Source organism: Rhipicephalus microplus, chromosome 2, assembly GCF_043290135.1.
Source record: "Rhipicephalus microplus isolate Deutch F79 chromosome 2, USDA_Rmic, whole genome shotgun sequence".
NCBI lineage: Eukaryota > Metazoa > Arthropoda > Arachnida > Ixodida > Ixodidae > Rhipicephalus > Rhipicephalus microplus.
Window position 1 is genome coordinate 146,924,594 of NC_134701.1, and position 25,935 is coordinate 146,950,528.

The window sequence follows — 25,935 nt, forward strand, 5'->3', positions numbered from 1 at the left end:
GTTTTAAAACGCTTTATAAGTCGTAATAACGTGATTGCTTTCCGGACATAAAACCTGCATAAGGCAAGTTGCCAACACGTCCCAAGCACCAGTGTGACTCAGTGGTAGAATACAGGGCTGGCACCCAGCGGACTCGGGACGGAGCCCCACTGTGCAATTGGTACTAGGTTCTTTTTTGTAATTTTGCGCGATGTGGTTAAGGGCACTTGCGGTAGCAGCGGACGACTACGGCGCTGTGCGAGACCCAAGTTGAGATCACATAACTGCTTTCACTGTAAAATACCAATGTCTTGTTTTCGCCTTCCTGGGGAGATACCAGCTTCCTATCACCTGCGGCGCATGCCTGCACATTACTCCCCGTGGTGTGCTTGTATGTATCACGCTTGCTCGGGGAAACGTTTTCATGACGTACGCACCTCGCCACGGTAGTCTATTGGCTAAGGTACTCGGCTGCCGAATCACAAGTCATGGGATCGAATGTCGGACGTGGTGGTTGTGGTAGCTAGCGTATGCCTCACAGTTAAAGAAGTAAAGAGAAACTTAAAAAAGTATGTAAATAACAAGCATAGGGAGCCTGCTATTATAATGCAGACTTCCACCTACCGGAAATCATTCTTGATCATCCTTCCCAGATAGGTACACACAAGACTTCCGTAGGACTAAGTTTTTAGGCAGAACGACCTTGGTTTACGTCTCTGCAGCCATCAATAAACTGCTAGATGATGAAACTGTTATCAATAACACAATTTTGTGATTATTCTATACGGTTTCGGGTGGCCTGCGATTGCTTTCATTCTCTGTCACCACATCGACCCATATCGGTTTTCAATTCAAATCAGTTGAAGAGCCTCAACATGAGCCACTCTTTCATCTTAAGCAAAAGCAACAACGAAAAACAAACAAAAACAAAATAGCCACAGCTCCGCCGCAAAGGCGTAGCAATTAACGCGATAGCGAAAAATTGGGAGGCCAGGCAACGAATGACAAGCATATTGAAACGTGACTCGTGCTTCTCACGCATAAATGGCGCACAAAACGTATTAAAAGGTACCGATGAACGCGAATAAGCGTCTCAGTTATTACTTTGGTGTGTATGAAAAGCGCGCTCTTTTCGCAAACGGAGACTGCGCAATGATTGCAGTGACCTTTGTTTACCCAGTAACTACAACAGAAACGTTCTAGTGCAAGTCCAACGCCAACGAAGACGTACGATCGTCCCAACCGCAATATAGGGGCGCGTGAGCGATCGTCAAACATCTGCACTCTGAGGGGCAATGTACCCGTTGGAGATGAGAATGCGCGCCGCCGCGCGCCCAACGCGCCATCTTGCTGGTATGCTGAAAACGCTATAGCCCTCTCCCCTCCCCCCTCCCGAAAAGCTCGCTGCCGCGCGATTATTTCGCCATCTTGATTGATATGTAGGGTTTAACGTCCCAAAACCACTTTATGATTATGAGAGACGCCGTAGTGGAGGGCTCCGGAAATTTAGACCACCTGGGGTTCTTCAACGTGCACCCAAATCTGAGCACATGGGCCTACAACAATTCCGCCTCCATCGGAAGTGCAGCCGCCGCAGCCGGGATTTGAAACCGCGCCCTGCGGGTCAGCAGCCGAGTGCCTTAGCCACTAGACCATCGCGGCGAGGCATTTCGCCATCTTGCTAGTTATGTTGAAAACACTATAGTTCCCCTCCGAGATGGTCATTACTAGCGGAAAGTGGTAGATATAAATAGCCTGCCGTTTGAACGTTGTAGGACGTGCTGCTCTGCGGCTCACTGGTTACCGCCTCGCATTTGTGATAGAGAGGTTGCACGTTCGATTCCACGCGCTAGGGTTTTTTGGCGAGATTTTTTTACTTTATTGCGTTTTTATATATAGATGCGTTTACATATACGGTGAGTGACGGCGACGCTGACGCGGGCGGCAAGATTCAGTGGAGAATCTCCATATAATTGATACCACAATAAATCTAATCCTCAAGTCTTTTCCAAACTGGAAGAAGGAAGAGTACGAAATTCATACACTACCAATTGATCCCGTAGTGGATGAAGAACGACTCCCTCCGGTCAATAATATAGAGAACGCTTTTGCTCTTGTCGTACGGAGTTCACGGCCCACTGTCATGCCACAAACGATGCCATTGATTTTGAATATTCACCACCACCCATGCCAGCCAAGGCTGCCACCTATGTGTTGGTTCTCACGTAAAAATTGTCGGTGGCAGAACTATGAAATAGGCGTATAGTTTCCAACAAAGAACAGCTGCTTTATCCACAAGTTTCATCGCGCCTTCGTGTGCAGGGTAGGTCATGATTGAGTATTCGCAGCAATACGGGTGCTATTTTTTTACGGCGCGTAGTGGTTCGTTGAACGCCGCCTGTTTGCTGTCTGTAATCACCATTGTACGAGCATCCAGGTTCGTACTGCACATTACTGTGGCAATCCAACGCGTTATATTACTGTGGCAATCCAACGCGAGCCGGAAGCTGTGTGCACGTTTCCCACTAGTTTTTGATGGTCTCATTACCATTATGAAGCGTCCAGGGACCCTGTTAGGCAAGTCGAAAGCCAGTTGGGCACATTTATTGGGCCATAAAAACAGTAGGCTGATGGCAAAGAGAACACTGCGATGCGGAAATGAGTAAGTATATAATTTCTGGAAAAACTGAATCAACACAAAGAAGAATATCTCTTCATGGACATTGTCTTACTTGTCTCATGAAACAACGTACTTATTCTTTATCTGTTACTAATCGTTATGCGCCCAAATATACAAACTCGTATTAGAGAAGCTTGTGAACCTGCTGAATGAAAAATAGCCAAATTCAATAAAACTGACTTCGAAGACTTCTCTCCCTTTGTACTTCCAAAGTGAAGAGAAGTCATCGAATCACCAAGGAGCAACGGGAAAATAATCTCAATGCACCGACCCCTCGCAATGTGGTTCTGCAGCACAATGAGGCAATGCGTAGAGCAAAAGTGATTGCGACCCCGAAGAAGATCAAGGATCGCCCTTGATCAGTCTCTCTTTTAGATGCGCACAACATGGACGCTCGTCTCACCTTGCCATAGTCGCAAAAGATAACAAAGATTACAGCATCTCCTCCACTACCGGGACTGTCACCATTTCTTCTGAAGCGGAGCGGGTTGCTATTGCTTTGGCACTCGTGGGTGACAACAGAACGCATATCCCGTACTCTAACAGTCGGGATGTTTGTCTCCCACCACGACGTCGACAGCAGCAGAGCTCGCAGCACTTCAAGGTGCAGTAAAGTACATTCTTCGCCAGCAACCCAATCAATGGGCCATCTTTTGCGACTCCAGGTCAGCCTTACAATCACTACGATTTGTTATGCAGCATGGGTTACATGATCAATCAGTATATCAAATAAGGCACGACTACCCAGAAGTGCTCGTGGAAGGTCACGATATTTCATTTCCGTGGTTGCCGAGTCATTGCGGAATCGTCGGCAATGACCACGCGGATGAAGCTGCTCGATCGGCTCATGACCAAGACCAGCTCACGCCCATACCACTCTTGAGAACGGACGCTGCAAGGCTACTACAATCACTTGCTCGCCGTATATCTCTCCTACAATGAAATATGCAGGGTTTCTTCAACACGCACCTGTATTCGATCGACCCAAACTTGCAACTTCGTTTGCAATCCAGGCTTCCACGATGCGCTGAAACTTTACTGCGTCGCATGAGGTTGGGCGTGGCATTTACGAATTCGTACTCTCGTCTCCTTGGAATGGCGAGCACTTCGGCACGCAAGATCTGCGCCTGCGAGGAAACGCTTGAGCACATTCTATGTCATTGCCCAGCATACCAGACCAAACGACGTATTATGGAAGCCAAGCTCTGTCAGCTGGATTCACAGCCGATTACAGAAGAGAAGATCCTGGGACCTTGGCCGACAGCTTCCCACACGCGCAATGCCACGAAAGCCCTCTTGTACTTTTTAAGGACCACCAAACTTCACGACCGCTTGTGAAAGACTGTGCGAGGCCGTGCTGTGTAGTTTCGAGCTGACTATTTATGCTTCTCTTTCTTACTCCTCTTCTTTTCTGTCTCTTTCCGTTCTATTATTCTCCTTTCCCCCCACCCCCAAGCGTCGGGTAGCCAATCGAGCCAAGCTTGGTTAACCTCCCTGCCTTTCCTCTCTATTTATCTCTCTCTCTCTCTCTCTCCACTGCATTGACCCCCGAGTGGCAAACATTTTCTCTCTCTGCGAAACAGCAGAATAGTGAAGCCGTCTTGGGTCTTTTCTTCGCTTCTAAAATTTCGTCAAGTGTATTGTGCACGCCTATTTAATATAGATACTTTGTTGTAGCAGTAATGAGAATACAGAGTACCCTTGTTATGCTTCTCTGAATTAGGGTGTTTAGCTTATTTTCTCGAAGTTGTGCCACTTGTGTATAGTGACTACGTAGATGACTTTGCTCATAGGGAGTGCATAGAGAAGCCGGAGTAAATCATCATCTTCTAAGAGTCTTCTTCTGTTAGACATCCTCCTGAGCAGTCTGAAGATTATTCTCGTTTTCTTGGTAATCCTATTCAACGTAAGCCTTGCAACGTTCATTGGACTTGATAACCATGCCCAACATGCGTATAAACTCGACTACATGAGCTTGGTTCCTATCACGTGTGGCTAACCTGATATCGACATCTGCAAGTGGCGTCCATCCTCTGCGCTTGAGACCTCATCTGAGGGAATATAAAGTAGGAACTCGGTCTTGCGTGAGATCTTTTCATTTCAGTGCTTTCCAGGTATACTTAGACCTCACTCGCTGCTGATTGGAGACTCGCCTAATCATCTGCTTTACCTATACATTAGTGTAATAAGCTTGCAAACATATGGTATGCTATGCTAACCTGCCTGGATGTACGAATGGTTACAATGCTCACAATGAATGAGTACTCACAATGAATGATTGTGGGTACTCGGTGTTGACTCCTGGCTCATTATAAATTTTTGTTTCTCTTTCTCTTTGTGCAATGTCTTCCCACCAGTCGGCGTTCTGTCAGATGCCGGCAAATGTAAGCATCATGTCCGGGAAGTCGAACTTGAAGGAATGGCTGAAGAGAGCGCACTCTGTTTCATGACAATGTTATTTTTTTTTCATGTGTCTTAGACGAACAAATGAAAACGGAGCTCTGTTGTTAAAAACATAACTCCATAAATTTGCAACATTGCAAAATTAAGGTACTTGACTACGGTGACTCTTGCTTTTAGTGTGGAATTTAGTATGTTCTTCGAGGCGGATATTCTGGTGACCTGGTTTAGCTTACGACTATATCAATGCAAATAGGCTCCATGAAGACGTGTTTCATGGCCTGTAGTCACTACTGCAGTTGCATGCAAACTGCAGTGGATGTTCCTATTTTGACATACAAATAAATTATCTTGGCTTCTTCTGCCCCATAGCGGTTTAGTATCAGTGAACGTTCAGTGTATTCAGCTGTCAGCTAAAGGAAATACTTAATTAGTTTTCTTGAAGTACGCTCAAACGACAACTCACTTTATGTTACTATGGGAGAGCTGTATGCAGCTGTCCCAGACTCATCGTTCTACTGGTCATGTTTAGAAAAAGTATTTAACGATTATGGCACTTGCTACTATACTATGGAAGGTCAGTGTGAAACAGATGCCGTTTTACCGTCATATATCGATAGAGTCAACGTTTTCAAGGCTCTTCTAACTTGCGTCATCCTAGAATGCTCTATCCTTGATTGCGTCATAGTGGGAATTTCGGCCGCCTGAGTTATTCAGCTTACTTGCATCCTAAAAAAATGAAAGGTGCTACTGAAAAGAAATCACTTTTTTATTATATCCTAAAAGCAAGTGACCACAAGAGGAAGAAAGTGCTTCGACTTTTATTTCTCAAATGTACCGAATTTCTTATCAAGCAGGAGAAATAAGGACTGATAGCCAGAAAAAGCTAAAAATTTCTTCCTTTCTGTCCACTTTGCAAATAATATATAAACAGGTACCCACAGAAACTCTTAGCTAATCACAATTGAACATCGTAAGCATTGCTCGTCTTTTAATGCCTGTTGGACAATTGGTGTATCAGGGAGAACAATTCTGGCAATATATTACATCAAATCATGTGATGCAAGTGCTCCGGGTCCGTGCTGTTCTACACATAAAGCATGTTGAAGATTGTGCTTTAAAATTTGCATAGACCGGCAGCAGGCTTATTTTGCAAGAAGCAATGAGTGATGAGCTGATGTATCGATACTCCCTTGCTCCCTTGCCGGATAGCTATTGTCCGTATTTTATTGGGGGAACTCACTAGTGACACTTACAAGAAAGCAGCTTCTCATCTGTTTAATGTGAAAGGTTATTTTCTTCTACTATGCGAATAATAGATAGCGTGATCATGCTAGGATCCGGCAAAGAAAATCTGATGAAATGGTGCAATCGGGCACTTCCCGCTGTCTCGTCCTTCACAGAGGTATAATTAAATATTGCCCTGGGAAGCGCCTTGAAGCCAGTATGTTAAAGGGGGCGTATTAAGCCTCTCGACTATATTTCTTTTTTGCCAGCAAGTAGGGTGTCGTTGTACATTAGGCAAACAATTATATTCAAGCTCACAGCCTTATCAGCATCTTGCGTAAGTTGTCCGGAGCTCAAATGCCCTTATGAAGCATCTACATAGTTATTAAAGAGAGTTTAAACATGAGCGAATGGAAGCTATATAGCCACAGAAAAAGAAGCTCTGCGTTGTGGAAGGCATTAATATAGCAATTTTCGAAACCTAATGCAGCAGGCCACACAGCGTATCTGTATATAGACATTCTGCTTTATTATTCTGTGCCAACACAGTTGCTTACTCGTCCGTTGCTATCTGCATCCTTCTCAAAAGTACATGCACCGTAAACCTGCTAAATCGGAGGTGCACAGCAAAGCTCCTCTGAAGTAACGTTGGAGGTTCTCGTGCATGGTACCACCTATTTTCTGTTTTATTAGTTGTCTTCTTCATTAGCGTAACGGGCATTTTGGGAGTGGCCATCTTGCAAGCCAGAGTGTGGTAAAGACAGCAAAAAAATGATTTCGCATGTTTGCCCAAAGGGGAATCTAATTATGCAGTACTGGAAAACAACACCTTAGTTCTCGTAGCGTGCACCACTGAGTCAAGCTTAGTTTGCGCCTATAACGAACAGAAAACTTTGCTATGAACAGTGAACGGTGAATTAAGCACGCACAGAAAATGTGGTATGAGCACTCAGGAGGCCGTCTGTTTGGCGGCGTTTATGAAGCCTTCCGCTGTGTTTAATTTACATTACGTGCCCAAGCCACCTCGGAGAATAAAGGACGGCTTACGTCCAATTTAGTTCCCAAAGTTGGGTGACGCCACACAGATAATCCGCTTACGGATTTTCGTACGACGCACAGGCGATTTAATTTTAAAGGCAGATGGATAGCCGCTATGGTCAGTTCCTCGAATGCATTTCATGCGCAACAACAAAACGAAGTAAATAAGCTTGTAAGGCGACTATAGTATGTTTCACTTTTTTTCGAGTTTTCTATATTTGGTCTAGGCACACTTTCATTTTTACTGCTATTACTTCATTACATACAGGAAGGTGGCTATACGTTGCTTGCGGACATGATATATGATTTTGCATTTGGTGGTGCATTGCACTTAATAGGCACAGGAATATTCAGCTCCGCGACACCTTAACCAATTATCTGGAATTGTCAGCCAACACACTACAACCACACTGAAATCATTTTCTCGCTGCCACATAAATAAGCATTTCTAGCTGTTGCAAGACCTGAAGTAAATTGCGAAGCGCCCTAGCTGGGAGCATGGAAAGCATTGACAAAAAAACTGTGTGGATACCACTGTTTATGAGAATTAGTTTTGAAACTTTCATTGATGACTGCAAATACTGCTTTTTCTTCTCGTACGTTGGGAAGATAAAGATCTGTGTATGCACATCATTACCAAACATAAATTTGTGGTAATCAAAAAAGTGAATAGTAAGCATGAGGGTGGTTGAAAAAATATAACGGTAGTGTTTCTAATAATTCGCCTTCCTTGTGTCATAAGACATCATCCAATCAGAGTTCATACTTGCCAGAGTGTACTAACATATTTCAATATTCTTGAGACATAGAACTTCAAATTAAATGGAGATTAGTGTAAATCACAGGAGCCTCACAAACCAAGGTTGTTTTGGGATCTGTGAGGAAGAAACACTTTACTTTCTGTCAGCAAGTAGCCTAGTGCAAGAAATGAAACGTTGGTAGATGATAGATTTCACATGAGCATGCATAGAAATTTTGTTGATTACGCTACCATTCTAAATAGTTTATTTCCCTATTAGGGTGAGTTGAATTGCCATCGCTAGAGATACTGTTATTGTGTACGCAGGCCCCAATTCTTCTACCTACTAGTATATATTGCAGACAATAATCCAACATAGATAACTAAATATCAAGGAATAAAACTACAAAGTGCTACTAGAGAGCTATCCCCACAAAACAATTTTCGATCAGTATGTAGGTTTAGAGCCGAAAACATAAATGCGACGAGCGCTGTCTAGAACACAATCCCCCCCACTCTCACAGTCACACGTGATTTATTGCTTCGCCATGAAATGCTTTATTTTGTTGGCACGTTAAGCTGCGTCGTCGTACAAAATTACACTCTAAAAATGACGTAAAAAACCAAGAACTCAACCTGTGACATTTGCTGAATCCAATTGAGTGTCACCTCTGGAGCCCTGCTGTGTCAACAAGAATTGAACGAAACTTATCCCTTTCCGAAACTGCACGGGTGTTTTTGGACGCTATTTTAATCACTGAAGATGAGTAGGTCTTTTTCTGGCAATAAAGAGAGAACACTATTGCGTTTATTGAGTAAGTAAAAGCACCCAAGTGCCCTACCATGATAGTTTCTAAAATTGCATGGAATCGCATGGACTTTCCATTCATTACCCTTCAACCTCAGCCCCTTTTATACTTCATACCCGTAAAAATATTTTCCGGCAGGATACACGTGCTCTTATTCTACCGTGTGTCGGCTCTCTTGCCCTTCACCTTACTAGGGTGGAGAAGGCTGTGCTTAGGAGGATTGGGGCAGGGGTGGCTCTTACACCGATCATTGTATTGTCATGGAAGTGGTCGTATTTACGAGTTGGTGATAGGTGGCCTTATTGTCCCACCCCAGCTATGCAAGCAGATACATACAACCTTTAATGGACCTGAAAAGGGTAGCGGCCAGAACGCTCCTGTCTCCTCCTTCAAGCCCGCCTTCGCTATATACAGCGACACAGTCACTTAAAACCGCTGGATACAAGACAACACATTCCACAAGACAGTACTTCCCTTCATACACAACACTGGCCTGACTTACAACCACTTGATACATGACACCACAATCCACAAGACACTACTTCACTTCATACACAACACTGGCCTAACGGCGCACATTTAACAAACATATTCGCAAAAATATTATGCCTTAAAAGCAAGTATTTGTCGCAATTAAAAAAAATGTGCAACCGAAGCGGAACGCAGAGAATGAGCTCGAGAAAAAGGATGCAGAAGCAGGAAATGCTGGTTGAATTTCGTGGCCACATTGGGCTTAAGTTTTCTCGTAAACTGCGTTATAAATCATCCTTCTGGACTTCCCTCATCTAACTCTAGAATTTGAAACATCTTTTTCATGTTTTCATTTCGATGACAGTTGGAACCAACAAGAAACGTCCGGCACACTGATACGACAAGAATGCATAGCGAGGTTGTTTTCGTGACCTCCGGGGCTCTTGTGTGTCTGCTGTTGGCTAAAAAGATGGAAGAAAACAGTTTTGTATACTCATTCGTAAGTACAATAAATTTGGGATGATAGAACCTTCTAGAAGTAAACATTGTTGCATTTTCTCTGGCACATATAAATCACATGAAAATTGATACACATCTTACACTCCTCTTCCCTCCACACACACACGCACATGCTGTTGTGTTTGGAGTTGAGGTTATTTTTGAAATTTTGCCAAGACTACCATGCTTACAGAACGTATTGCCATCGTGAAAGAAAAACAGATACTTGTCAATTGAATCCCAACACATTACAGTGATAAGAGCGAAGGTCCAAGGATCTGTCGTGGAGAAAAAGTACAATTCACGCCCCAGCAGTTAGCAACAAAATAACATTCATCAATGCTATCATTTTTGTTGTCTTAGCATCCAGCTCTCACGTTATATAAATGTTTACATAATGTACATTTACATAATAAACTGTTTAATGGCAGAAATTTTTTCTGAAAGGTCTCTTTTGCTTCCTGCTCTCGAGTACGTACAACGATGACACATAACACAATAATAGTTAGATCGTTAGTTATGAGACAAAGCAAGGCAAGAAAACGTGTGACGCATTATCTAGCCACGCGATAGAGAAATTTCGAAGTGCGCCGTGCACCATAGATGTGAACTATCTTCCTTGATTAGAATATAATATCTCTTCAAATACACCGACATCTCTATCTTCAACCTAAGACATGGGACTTCACAAAGAAAAATGCATTCATTGTCATAATACGCTAGCAAGTTCAAGGGCTCATAAAATGGCCAACAACAACGCTATGTTACCAGGACAAGCAAACTGCAGAATATTTTATTCAAAACTTTTGCCAGAGGTAGAAGATTTTTGCGTAGTTGCAAGAAAGGTAAGATGAGCACTTTTTATTTCGAGCTTGCATTCTTTCAACTTACAAAAATGCTTTACAATTACACTTTCCAAGAGGCTTTTTAGATATACACTACCACTTCCGGACGCAAACCTTTGTTGAAATCTTTTAATATATAATTTTCAGATTGTGGAATAAGTTCGTTCAAATGAAATAATCACTATTCTTGAATTCGCTTAACTGAAACAGGTTTGGAAAGAAAGTATAGGTAAACGAGCGGAGAGTTTCTGAAATAGCATTATTCAGAGATATTAGTGGACGACTGTACAAGTGAGAGTGTAATCTGATAACGCCCGTATGCCAATCTTGGCTTCACTTTGCGTTTGTATCACCAGTTTATTACGACCTGTCTTTGTTATCGTATTATCATTTTTGGAAAAAGTGTGCTGAACCGGCTGCGGAACGTCCACGACATTCGTGTGTACACAAAATAAAAGAAAACATTTGATGTCTCCATGTCTTGTCCTTGAAGCGATAGATAGATATGTGGGGTTTAACGTCCTAAAACCACCATATGATTATGCCCTTGGAGCACGTGCATGTGGAAATGACTGGTAGTAAGGCTTTTCTTTATATATATTTTGTTGCCAATTATGCCTAAGGGTTGGCAGTTTTCTATGCAACCTAGTGCCTGCTGCGTTCTTGCGTGACTAGTACTTGCGGCTGCAAAACATACTTCTGTCACCATCGCAGACAATGAAACGTTGCGAAACGATTTCCCGTTAAGTAGCCCGCTGCATGGTCGGGTATGAACCGTTGACGATGTTCTTTTCCGGCATTAGATTCCCACACTTTTCAACGTATTTAATGGCTTGCAGTTTAGAGCCAGCCTTGGGTGTGTTTTGTACGGTGTGCGCAATAGTGTTGCGGCGCGCAGTTTTAATAATGGATGTAAACCGCCTATATCAAGACGTTGGTCAACTTCAGATGATTGGAAATCCACATTTCATGAGGAAGTGGACCTTCACACAACTCTGTTGAAAGACTTATCGTCTTACAAATGCGTTCAAATAACGCATGACTCTGCCGAAATGACTTCGGCTTTATGGGGGACTGACACTATGAAATTACGGAAACTCGCTGCTCAGAGGAAGGCAGATACGGTGCCTCAGTATTGATATCTTTAGAGGCCGAACAAATGTTCATATATAGAGACCTTACCTCTGCACTCTATAGTTGTAAGCTTCAGCATTTAGATACCTTCATAGGTTATAATTTGTTTCTTCTTAAGCTTGTACGCTTGCCCTTTGGCTTTTTGTTAAAAGTTATGGCAGCTTCACAGCAGCTGCCAAGTTTTCATGGCCTTGTTCTACGCCTAAAGGAGGAGCGCAGCTGGGTGACCTTCATGGTTTGTTCGTTTATCAATTTGTTGCGCTTGTTTACTTTTCTCGGGGTTTCTAGTATATCTTTTATAGGGCTGTCGCTCTGTATTTATTTCTTATTTCATTCTTGCAGTCTGTTTCAATCTTTCTGTCTGTTTATCTGTCTTTCATGTATTTCTTATATGCTTTCCGCTTTCTTTGTCTTTCATACTTTTACTGCATTTTTTTAACTATATAACTTAATCTTTCTGTGGGTCTTTATTTGTGTCGATTTATTTCTTTCTATTTCTCTCTATCTATTCTTTTTCTTACTTCAACGTGTTTCAATTATCCCCCTTGGCGAAGCAAACTTTTTGATTATCAATCGCACCTGCTATTCTCGAAAGTGGACTCTCTCTGATTTCGGGGATTTTCTGCAGACACAAAATTTTCCCCGTCAGGTAAAAAAGCTGCGTAGTTAAATGTGCCCTATTTGGCTATTTATTGATGTCCAACTTTTTTTTTTTGCTGTAGCTTTCACCTCTATGCCATCCTGACTTTTTTTCTTAGATGGCGATTCACAATGTCTCACTGGAGCATGGCACGCATCATTCTGCAAATCTGACCCTGTGAACCAGCGCCAACTCGTCACCTGAGCCCGGTGGTTAGTGAGGGCAGCAGGAGTCAAGGAAGAAGAAACTCCCCACGTTTGTTACGTAGTCGACTCGTATCAATCAAGATTTATCACTTTCTGTCGTTCTCTCTTACCTTCCCTGACTAAGTGTCTTGTTTATTCAGTGGTGGCAGCATGTTTTGACAAATAAAATAAAAAAATCTACATAAACTTGTGGAGAATCTTCTTTGCTAAACACAGTACAGTGCAGTGACATGAAGGATGTCGACGTGAAGAACGACTGAAACTGACAGCAAGGTATCACTTGGCCATTCGGAGGCGATTGACTACACAATGACCCGTGAGATTAGGCACAGAAAAACGATGCTAGAAACAGCGTCTCTGTGTTGTCTGGATCGCGAATGCAAACCTAATTAGACCAGTACCCTTGGGTCTGAGAAGATCTCGGCCCTAATATGTAAAGGCACATTCGCCGATATTCTGGCTGCATCGACTTTCTATAGCTTCCTAGTGTGTACGTTCGTCTCAAATGCAGTGTTCCTAGGTAGTTGTTGGGGCAATGCTTTCTTCATGTGTAAACAGAGGATGATTTTATGCTCTGAAGCTTTTGTTAGCAAAGTGTCTGCTGTCTTCTCACGTTATTCGTTTTAACCTCAGGCAGATGTGCAACTCAGTGAATCACGTAAGAAAAAAACACAACAACCAGAACCATGGCGTCTTTAACAAAGCCTAGGAGACGAAGAAAAAGACGTCTACATTACAGACCCTAAATGAAGCATGGTGTTTTGGTGTAATAGGAATTCAGTGGCCAAATGTCTGTTCTCTAACTACTGCAGATGTTATTTGTTATTTCGCATTCGTTCTAAATGCGAATCATTTTTTACCTACTGCAAGCAGCTGTGGTGCCTATCTATCTATCTATCTATCTATCTATCTATCTATCTATCTATCTATCTATCTATCTATCTATCTATCTATCTATCTATCTATCTATCTATCTATCTATCTATCTATCTATCTATCTATCTATCTATCTATCTATCTATCTATCTATCTATCTATCTATCTATCTATCTATCTATCTATCTATCTATCTATCTATCTATCTATCTATCTATCTATCTATCTATCTATCTATCTATCTATCTATCTATCTATCTATCTATCTATCTATCTATCTATCTATCTATCTATCTATCTATCTATCTATCTATCTATCTATCTATCTATCTATCTATCTATCTATCTATCTATCTATCTATCTATCTATCTATCTATCTATCTATCAATCTATCTATCTATCTATCTATCTATCTATCTATCTATCTATCTATCTATCTATCAACACAGCCGTTTACACTTGGGTGATCTTGTGATCACCCCTTTCATATGGCGCGAACCAAAATTAGTAGGGGAGGGTAAGATGGTGTGACAAATACCACGCCCTAGCCATGACATAGATAATGTCACCACCCCGTCGTATAGGTTGTCAAACTCTTACTGCCGAACAGTGGGGCGTACTTGTGGGTGGGTACGCTCCACTAGTATGTGGGCATGGACCTCAAAGAATTAACGCGATACATCTGCCCAGTAACAGCGAGAACACCTACAGGTGTTTTTTTTAACTCCTGGGTATTAAAAATAATCTGACATCAGCAGAATTGCACTGACGAATTCGAAGAATAAATGTCAGGGCCCCAGCAGGAATGAAACCTGAGCATTCTGCGGGGCAATCAAGCATTGTACCACAGTGCCACACCAGGTCTCGGAACTGCTTTTCAAAGAATCCCGAATGTTCGTAAAACGTCAAGTGTGATTGCGATGTTCGCTATCCAATTCAATAAACAACACATGTACTCGTACAATACAGTCGTCACGTCCGCTCATCATTGATTGGGATCAGGTGTCGTTCACTTGATCCTATTTATGTTGCCGTGGTCAGGGCTAACATCGTCGCAAGCACCAACGATTTCATATCAGCTGACCAGTTCTGCTTTTGCTAATTTTCTACCTCCTGTTGGCATCGTCGCGCAAGAGCAAAGAACTTGTTATATAATCATCTACTAGTCTCCAATATCTCTGTGTGTGCAAGACTTCTACAAGCATTAGCGTGATTTTATAACGGGTCACTCAATAAAAATCACAAGATGGCCGCCTTCCCTGCACATGCTTCGCATAACGTCGAGTCACCTGGTAGGTCAGATCTGCCGAATTTTCCAGTCTTTTAAAATTTTTATGTCTTTTTGATGCTTTCTTGCGTCAATTTCACAAAACACCTCTAAGGTTATGATGCGGGTTTAGCAAAATATAAAATTAAGTTTCTTCTCGATTGCATCTGTTTTCATAACTCTTTTCTGTTTTTCTTCAGTTATTAATCTGTTTTAGAACTGTTTTCTTATTACATGATTCCACCTGCAAGTTTTTATCATTTGTTGTTGCAACAGTTACAACACAAGATACGACTCCACTAAAGCCACGATTCCACATATATACGGTGGTGATGGTAGGGGTTAGAAGATGAGAAAAGGCACCTAACTTCTGGAACCCGGTCGGGTGCACGGCGCAATGCCTGAGCATATATACGAAGGTCGAGTAAGGAAGTGGCTCTCCTGGCCATCAATGCGAGAATAATGTGATTACTTCCTGTAGAGATTGCTTAATTATTGCTTGTTATGATGAGGACACAAGAAATTGCATTATCCTTGGTACAGTTTTTGTGTGCTTTTGAAAGCCTTTCTAAACACTGATTGGGTAACTACTGCAAGCACACTTGCTTGATACCCACTTGGTCATTATTAGTAAATTTCTTGGGGTAGTAGGCTGGCATTCGCTATGCTATTTTCCGTCGTTCTTCTGAGAAGCGTGGTATCCGCTAAACACTTGCATAGAATATTGTGCCAATTGCTTATGCCGTGCCTGACGATGATGAGCAATTATGCCTTAAGTGGGTATGCGCCACAGTTAACAGGGGAATAAGAACAAGCCTTCGTCATGGAATAGTGCGTTGGACGCTCCACTCGTTATGCTATTCGCATTGTGCGACGACTGGTTGTTCTTTTGCTGTTATAAAACGCTTTAGAAGTCATAATAACGCGATTGATTCCCGACATCAAGCTTGCTTAGCGCAAGTTTGACAACAAGTCACAAGCACCGCTGTAGCTCAGTGGTAGAATACTGGGCTGGCACCCAGCGGACCCGGCTTCAAGCACCACTGTGTCATTGGTGCTAAGGCAAGCCTAGCTAAGGCAAGTTTGACAGCAAGTTATATTCGTCGGCGTAACTTATGGGTGCTATGCTAGGATGGCCCCTAGTGGACCCGGGTTTGAGCCCCACTAATGTGCCAGCTGTTTTTTTTAATTTCGCGCGATGTGGTTACGGACACCGGCGGCGGCGGCAGCGGTGGACAACTGCACGTGGCCCAAGTTGTTATCTCATAACAGCTTTCACTGTAAAATGTTAAGGTTCAAAAGCTCAGACAAATATTTGAATTTGTCACAGTATAAAATTTTTATATGACTCATAGTTGCATGGCTGAAAGTTCAGGGCGTCAAAGTGGCAAAACATATTTCTAATGTTACGTACTGTGACACCGCTTCATGAAATTATGTGCGCTCTAAGCCCTCCACACTCCAAGCTTTCTCATTATTTTGCGTAGCAGAAGTTTTTACAGGGCATGTTTTATGAGATGACTTTATGGGTCACGCGCAGTTGCATGTTGTCCGCCGCCGCTGGTGTCCGTAGCCACATCGCCCAAAATTATCAAAAAAGAAAAAAACCCAGCGCCAATGACGCAGTGGGTCTCTAACCCAGGTTCACTGCGTGCCAGTCTAATATTCTACCACTCAGCTAGAGCTGTTCTTGTGACCTGTTGTCAAACTTGCCTTAGGCAGGCATGATGCCTGGGAATCAATCGCATTAATACAACTTATAGAGCGTTTTACAACAGCTAAACGACAAACCGGTTGTCGCACAATGCGAATAGCTAAACAAGTGGGCCGTCCAATGCTCCAACCTATTACAAAAGTTTTTTCTTGTTTCCCCATTAACTGTGGTGCATACCCACTTCAGCCATAATTCCTCGTCGTAATGACTATGTCCTGTGGAAGAGCACACTGTAGAATTTCGGAGAGCATGAAAAAGGACAATTACTTTCGCTTTGCCAGAGTCACTGGGCCTCCGATATTGACAACTTGGTCGTGCAAGCTTTTTGGAGTTCTGGTGTAGTTTGAAAAACGAACAGGGCGCAACAAATGTCGTTTCGAAATAATCTTGGTAAAGGTGTCTATTGTATCCAAAGCACTTTTGTAACATGGTAATGACGTCGTTATAGCAGATATCAGTCGATTGATTGATATGTGGGGTTAAACGTTCCAAAACCATCAATCATTATGAGAGACGCCGTAGATGAGGGCTGCAAAAATTTTGACCACCTGGGGTTCTTCAAATTGCCACCAAATATGAGCACATTGGCCTACTACTTTACCACCTACATCGGAAATGCAGCTGCCACAGCCGGGATCACTTGCTTTTAGGATATAATAAAAACTTGATTCACTATTAAAAACCTTGGCCACTGGACTACCGTGGCGGGGCTAGCAGCCATCAGTCGTCGAAAGGCCCGCTATTACTGATGCCCCGTCTTCTTTTAGAAAAATTCGTAGGTAGTGAAACATCTCTGTGGCCGTGATGTGGATGTTACATTGAACAATTTGGCAAGAGTGCTTCGAAAATTAGGTGTGCTTTTATAGCTTTTCAGAAAAGGAAGCTATTCTCAGTTTAGGTAATCTAACTCCAGTTTCACGTAATGGCAATGCGACTGTTTGGGCGACTGTTTGGGCGAATGTTTTTTTGGGGGGGTTAGTGCCAACCACCATCGCATGCCATGACTTCAACAGCTAATCTCTGCTGGAATATGCGTAGCATTATCTTCATATTGTAGGATGCCGTTGTACTCGGCCTTGGACTCCTCACCCGGAATCTGATGCTGAATCTCGTTGTTCAAGTTCTTCAAACCATCATTGTTAGTCTTCAGCCTCTATATATTCATGTATGGAATTCAGCTGATCATAAGATGCAGAGTCGTTAGTGGGAACTGCACTTTCCTCATATACAACCTTTGTGTCCTGGGCTAGCCGTGATGCGCGCTTGACTTTTAGCCGATCCAATCCAGTGCAGCTGACTGGTAGTCATCAGTTGGTTTCGGATTTTCAATCTCGGATTTTCAGCAACAAATATGTAAACGATGCCTTCAAGTCACTGCGAGCAGGCTCAGCTCCGTAACGAAAGTACAATGCAATGATAGGTCTTATCCGAATGAGCTTTGAAGCGTTCTATCTTAATTTCAGAGCATTGTCCTTTCTCGTGCTCATGCACTCTTCTCCTTTATCGGTTGGTTGGTTTAGCCCGCAATGGAAAATAAACCACACAACAGCTCTTAAAAACAAAACTCAGAGGATGTAATTTGCCCTCACATGACGACTCGAAGACGGAAGGGAGCTTTTTGTTGTTTTGGTGGACAAAGTACATTACAGTTTCGGCTTCTCGGTATTTCACGTCACCGTCGTGGTCCATCAGCGACGGTTATGTGTCACGAAATGTAGGTAAGCCTCACTGCTCGAAACCTGCCCATTTTTGCACAACACGAGCTAAAAACTAGTCATTGCAACCTTACAAACTAGGTTTGGCTAAGCAGGGGTATCAAATGCCTGACGAAATTCACTAAAGCACTGAAGTTCCTTCTCTGAAAACACATACGCACAAGTGCATCAATACAGCAAGGCGATCTAATTGAAACACCGCATGAAATATGTGTGGAACGTGATGGTGTGCTAGGGGTCTGATGGCTAGTAAAGCAGGAAAAAGCAGAGCTGGTGATGTTCTGTACTATGCCAAATTATTGCCATTTAAAGACATGAAAATTTTTCATTACGGGATTTTTTCTCTGCACAACTTGGTGGAATTCCCAGCGAAATTCCCTGCACAACAGTACTAATTTCCTCCCCTATCCACGCACACACGCACATTATAATTTTACGTGGCTCACTTACTGGCGACTTTTGATATCATGACTATCCCCTCCACGGCTGCGCAACAAAAGCATGACTTTCTTAATTCATATACTGTTAGTACACTGCACATTGTGGGCTTCAAGTCTAATACCACTAGTGAACTAGAAATCACTCGGCGTAAATATCAGAAACGAATTTCAAAGGCATGCTAGCGTGGTACTTGCGTCAGAACCAACTGAAGCATATGAAGGCGCACTGCGACCGCTAGTTAACTATTATCAAAATTGTCGGAAATATGACGAAAATTTTTTTCCCTTTCGTTCACAACTACAAGCGAAAATTCTCCAAAAAGGGGAAAATTGTCTGCACGGAACGTCACTGAGCATAGCGTGAAAAGGCGCGATTGAAGCGACAAGTAAATGTAAAGGCACCGTCTACCAGCTTACTTTGTTAGTAGCGTGGACATTTTTCAGCGCTAAAGAGCTGCGCGCATTGCACGTTTCGCCCTTCTCCAGTTTTCACGTTACTGAAGCTGAAACACCCTTTCTTGCTCATTGCGTAGGGCCTCCTTCATTTTTTTCTTCTCTGTCAACATATGATTCTGTTAGGTCCCCTACTTAATTTTTCTGCACTTAACGTGGTTTTCCACAAGCTCCAACATCGGATGAAGTTTCTGCGCCTGATTCGATACTGCTCTGCCTCCATGATCGACTCAACTTTGACCGAACAAGGGGACATGTCAAGATGCTATCATTTGACTTCATGGCAAGTGACGTCATACCAAACGTCGTGACGATGACTCATAGTGCAGTATTTTTTTTCATATTGACGTCCTCGATTGGTGACCTTTCATACCACTATGTTGATGTTGAGAACATGAGGTGCCAAAAGCAATTATCCCTTTTGCTGTAACGTATATAAGTCATGGGCAAAATAAATAAAATGCTTCAGTAAATATTTTGGGCGGAAATAGGTGGAAAGGAACATTATGGGCTGTCGATTTCAGCGTATTATCAGGATTCACTCAAAAAGGCTGTCTTCGAATATTATCAGGTTTCATGTACATTTTTTGTTTTGAAATGTGACTTGTAGGAATGAATTTCATAGCGTCTTTTTTTATCAGATTGATTATCACCTATCCCGATTCCTAAAAGTGGCTTGTTTATTCGATCAGGTCCTTATGCCACCACGCACACATTTCTGCTTTTTCGCTTGAAGGGCAACAATATTAACACGTGGCATTGAAAAATTTTTGTTGCTCCCTTTTTATGTACTTCCTTTCTCCGTATGCTGAGCAGTCTTGGAGTCATTTGTTTTTCGCCTCCTAATATCTTTAACGACTACATACCCTTGAACAAAACTAAGCTCATGTCAAACTTGCGAGTTATGGAAATACTAAAAGAATATCAAATTTGCATGCCAACCGTGGTTTCGAAAGTTATCAATCAATCAATCAATAAATCAATCAGTTTTATTGTGTCTCATACGTATAATGGCTGGTTATTATTATACAGGTAGGACCCCAGAGCCCAGTCAAGGCAGTACAGGGGTCCGTTTTTTAACAGTAGTAGGTACTGCTGAGCTACCAACAGATGGTAAGTACATACAAGGGCAATAAAATACAATAAATGCATATAATTGATAGAGAGCAATACAAAAATACATATAACAACAAAGAAATCGGAATAATATTCTTAATTCATGTAATATTGTTGTGAGTTTTGCAGGTGATCGCGAACACAATGATTATACAAATGAAATGATGAGGATGCTGCGATGGTACAAGGTAAAGTGTTATAGAGTTTTGATGCAATATAAGAAAATCAATGTGATCCGTAGTTAGTGCCCATGTGAGGTATGCACAACGGTTTACTTAAAGTAGAACGTAAGGAATATGTGGGCTTTGATATGTTAATGCTATAGACGGGCATTGAACAGCGTTATGCAAAAGTTTGTAGACAAGTAGTAAAACACGGTAATTGACACAAACAGTGACGGGTTGTATGTTTAGTAGTCTATAAGCATAGGAAGCTGAGTCTGTTTTGGTATGGAGAGAAGGGCACGCACAGCCGTGTTCTGTGCTACTTTGTGGGGTTTCAGTGTTGTTAAGCAGGTCAATCCATAAATTACTATGGCCTATGTGATGTGTGAATGTATGAAAGAATGATATAATGTTAACATTGTCTTTATTGGGAAAATGTAGCGTAGCCTGTAAGGAATAGGTATTTTTCTGTATATCTTCAGTGTTGTCTCATGTACGTGTGTGTGCCATGAAAGTTGTGCATCTAAGTATACACCAAGAAATTTTGTATTACTAACCCTTTCCAGTACTGTGTTATTCATTTCAAGCTGATTACTTATTGTAAGGTGGGTGTTTTTAGGGCCAAAGATAATTTAATTACACTTAGAGCTGTTGGCAAGTAGTTTGTTTGCATTAAACCAAGATGATAATTTTTGTAAGGCTGTTGTTGCTTTATGGTATAGGCTATTGTTGCTTTATGGTATCATATATACGTTTTCAATAAAACACGTCTGAAAGACTTAATTTCACCATCTTCCACGCGATTGACCATTACGGCAGCTCAGGGCAGCTCGTCAAGGTGCTGAACAATATAGCGCGTTATTTATCGTTATTAAGATACTGATATTATCTCTCTACATCCAACTGCTATAATAAGCGTATCAGCCAAAAGCTGTCCTCTCTTCGAGTTGATTTAAAGCCATAAGGGTAGCACTACGCTGCAGAGCAAGAACTGTCAAGCCAAGTGCCATCTGTGAAACGCTTTTTGAAAACAACGTCGTTTGTCAACATTTTCGCTTTGCCCTTAGCGCCAAGCTTGGTGTGAAATGCGAAGGGAAGGAAGTCACATTCTGAAAAGAAAACGACGCGTGCCTTTGATTTCGCTGCGGGTGAATAATGTCGCTGGTGCCAGGTTGTCAACACCAGTGATCTGAACGTATAGAAAAAGAGGAAGCTGTTTTGCAAAGCCCACCTGAGATCGCTTCTGTTTACTGAAAGCAAGAAAACAAAGCAGCCAAAGCATGACAGAAAACCAATAAGAGTAAATTGGTCCACCCATTGCGTGGAGGCGAACATGAAGGCTAAGCAACAACAACAATGCCTTCCTGGAGCAGAAACATCCCACCAGATCCACGCCGAAAGTCCTCCCAGTCATGTCATAGCTTCCAATCATGTCATAGTTTTTTTTGCGCTTGATGATGACTTGTTTTTCTTGTATGTGTTTGATTTCTTCCTCACTGGAGCGCATTTTATCTGTTTTACCCACCCGCTTCCTTCTCGCGATCAATGTAATGCCACGGAATTTTCTATTTCTTTGGCCTTTAGCGAAACGCCGCAAGTGTGAACTTTAGAGAGTACGAGTGTTACAATTTCCCTCCATGGCTCCCAAGTCGGTGTTTAGCGAGAGCAGGAGTAGTGCTACATATCAGTACATGTGCACAACAGTAAAGTTCTTAGAGAAAAATGGTGGTGATAAAGTGAGCAATCTGTTCATGAGATAACACATAACATGCCTCCGCTAGACTATTTCCCGTGGACAACTTTTCTGGCAGTATATCTGGTTTGGTTTTGCGGCCGCTTCACAGCTACTTCCCACTGTTTCCCTTCATTCCTGTTAGTTTTTGCTTGAGTGCTTTGTCCCTTGTTCTTTAGGTGAGTGCAGCACTTAGTCATTTATCGTTTTCTCAACGTGTGAATCTTACAATTGCGATAAACATGATGATAATTGTTACTGCCGTGCCCTGCCGTGGTGGTCTAGTGGCTGAGGTACTTGACTGCTGGCCCACAGGTCATGGGATTGAATCGTATCCCGGCTGCGGTGGCTGCATTTTTGATGGAGGTGAAAATTAGGTAGGCTATTGTGCTCAAATTTGGCTGCGAGTAAAAAAACCAGGTGATTTAAATTTCCGGAGCCTTTCACTACGGCGTCTCTCATATTCATATGGTGGTTGTGGGATGTCAAGCTCCACATATCAACAGATGTCACTGTCACCTCATTCGCCTCTAGGATGTCTTTTCGCCGTCGTATTACCCAGTGGAGTTTAATGCGCGTCCTTCTAGACTTTGATTCAGATGCTGGAAGTTTAGCTCTGGGTTGTGCCCACCTCCCTGATTTGTTGGAGGCAAAAAAAAAACGCTGAGGCAAAAAATTTTCTCATCCGGCGAAATGCAACTCAGCAGGTGTACTATCCTCGAAGTTTTAAAAAGATTAGCCTTCCACATCTCTCTGTTTTATGTCGCGGTAAATGTGCTTACGACTTTTGAAGCAGTGGCCAAAAATTTTTGTTCACACTTCTTTTTTGGTGAGCTAACTTTCTCGGAGAAGCGCAGTAAAACATCAGAAACATGATTTTGTAGACTTACGTTGACAATGAAAAAAATTGCTCGTTCCCATGGGGACAGTGAGAACTGACGATATCCAAAGCATGGTTGAAAAAAGTTAATATGTCATTTTAAATCACTACAACGTAACGAGGCACATAGATGTAGTATACAGTAAAGAAACACAAGTGGAAATATTATGTGCACTCAGGTGTCTTGAGAAGACGCAAGTATGTTGTACATAGTCACGTCAGGACTGCACTATTAACGTTTGCAATACCAGCCCTAGCAGTGGCAGGCATGCAAGAAATGCCGTACATGACTTCTATGTCATGATTATCATGTTCGCGCTTTGAATTTGTGTTCGTCATCCATCCACGTCACGTAATACTAACTTTGGTATATGTGAGGCCAGCGAAATGACCACGAGTGCTTCATAAGTGTAGCATATGGTCTTATTTATATAACACGAATATCATTATTATGTTTGGATGTGTCGCTTACCTCTGTAGTGCATTCACGTCACGTAATACCAAATTTCGTATATATGATGCAAACAAAACGGCCGCTAGTGCATCATAAGTGTAGTATATAGCCAAGTTCCTACATGACACAAATGTTATGTTTATCATGTTTGCACCAGTCATATACCTTCATCATACATTTACTTCACGGAACACCAAATTCAGTATATTTGACGGTAGCGAAACGGCCGCGAGTGCATCATGAGCTTGGCATGTAGTCATGTTGTTACATCACAGGCATGTCACAATTACATTTTACGCTAGTCATATACCTTCATCATCCATTTAGGTCACGTAATACCAAATTGGTATATGTGAAGCTAGCTAAACAGCCACGACAGTGCTATGAGCGTAGTATGTAGTCATCTTCCACCTAAAATGCATATCATGATTATCGTGTTAAGGTGCGTAATTTACCTTTACCGTTCGTCCACGTCACCTAATACCAAACTTGGTTCATGTGAAGGTAACAAAACCGCCGCGAAGACTTCAAGAACGTGGTATTTAGTCATGTTCTTAAGATACGCATGTCATGATTATCACGCTTGCACCAGTCATTCACCTTCGCCATGCATTTACGTCACCTAATACTAAATTTGGTATATGTGAAGCTGACGAACGATCGCGAGCGCATCATAACTGTAGCATGTAGTCATATTTGACTTAACACGCTTTTCATGATTACCACAATTGGACGTGTGATTTGCCTACGTTGTCCGTTAGCGTCCCGTAATACCAAATTCAGTATTTAATTTTGTAACCTCGAGAAGCGACCGCGAGTGTATCATGAGCATGGCATGCAGTCGTGTTCTTATATGACACGCGTATCATAACTATCGTTTGTGCACCACTCATATACCTTCGTCATTCATTCACGTCATGTAATATCAAATTTGGTAAATAAGAAACTATCGAAATGACCACGAGTGCACCATGAGAGCTTAGTGTGTATGCATGACTTACATGACATGCATGTGATGATTTACACGTTAAGGCCTGTGACCTATGTTCAACAAGTAGTCTTCTTATACCATACCAGTTTCGCAAAATGTAATCTGAACGAAACCACAGCAAGAGCAGCAAGACCTTGACCTGTCAATCACGACATTCATGGCGTATACATGTTATGATTTTCATGTTATGACTAGTCAATTATGCTCGTCATAGTCATGTTACGCCATAAAAATTTTGGTATAGATCGCATCATCTAAACGGCCAGGAGAGCTTAATGTCATAGGCAAATAAATAATTTGCCTATGACATATGTATATATATCTATATATATATATATATATATATATATATATATATATATATATACATATAGATAGATAGATAGACACACACACACACACACATATATATATATATATATATATATATATATATATATATATATATATATATATATATATATATATATATATATATATATATATATATATATATATATATATATATATATATATATAGGTAAATAGATAGACACGCTCAAAATAGCCAATCTTCGCTATGAAATGCTTCGCATTTAACAATAAAGCCTAACTTTACGTTCGAAAGAAGGATTCGAAGAAGAAGAGAGCCACGAACAGCGTCAGACTCACGCTTCTTGAAGTTTCCGGTGTAGTTCCTCGTTTATTAGCTTCATTGAATTTTCAAGTTGATAAACTCGCCATACTACAACTCGGTGAGCAGACGCCGTAAAAACGGTGAGCAGACGACACGGCGTGAATGAATACGTATGGAGGGGCTAAGCGCACCTGCTATTGGCGTAGGGGCCTGTAGTCTTCTCAGTGCTGAAGGGAACTTCTCGAAGTATAGATTGTAGTGTCAGTTAGGCTTTCAGCAAAAGTCGCGCACTTCAGCAATGGCGCAAAAACAAACAAAAAAAATGAACGAGCACCGCTACTCTGCAAAATTTTCGAAGGACCCATCCGTTACAATAATATTGCGAGTGCCCGGAAGCATTACTACCACCACTCACTAAGCGGCGTCGGCGTTCTGCTGCACTCACTCCTTTTGCATTGCAGTATGCCGCCTTCTCATTCTTGTGTGTATAGATAATAATAAAAAGAAGCCCTCGTCAGCTCTATCCGTTGCACAATTTGCTTACCCGAACTTATCGCTGCCTCTACTATGGTTACATTTATCACTGGTATCACAAAGTCCGTCCTTCAAGTGAACCCTCCAAGTACCGCCATCTCACACGTTTTCATCATGTGTTCATCATATGAAACTACCACTATCCAGCGGAAATTTCAACGACTAAAACGAGAGGTGGCTACTACATGCAAAATATGCACGACCCATGTCTTAGGAAGCTTCGCCCCTAAAAAATTTCAACCTGAACAACCACAAGATAGTAGGAAGCCTGCCTTTTTCTCACCTTCACTGCATAGCACGTCAGCCCGAGGTTTCA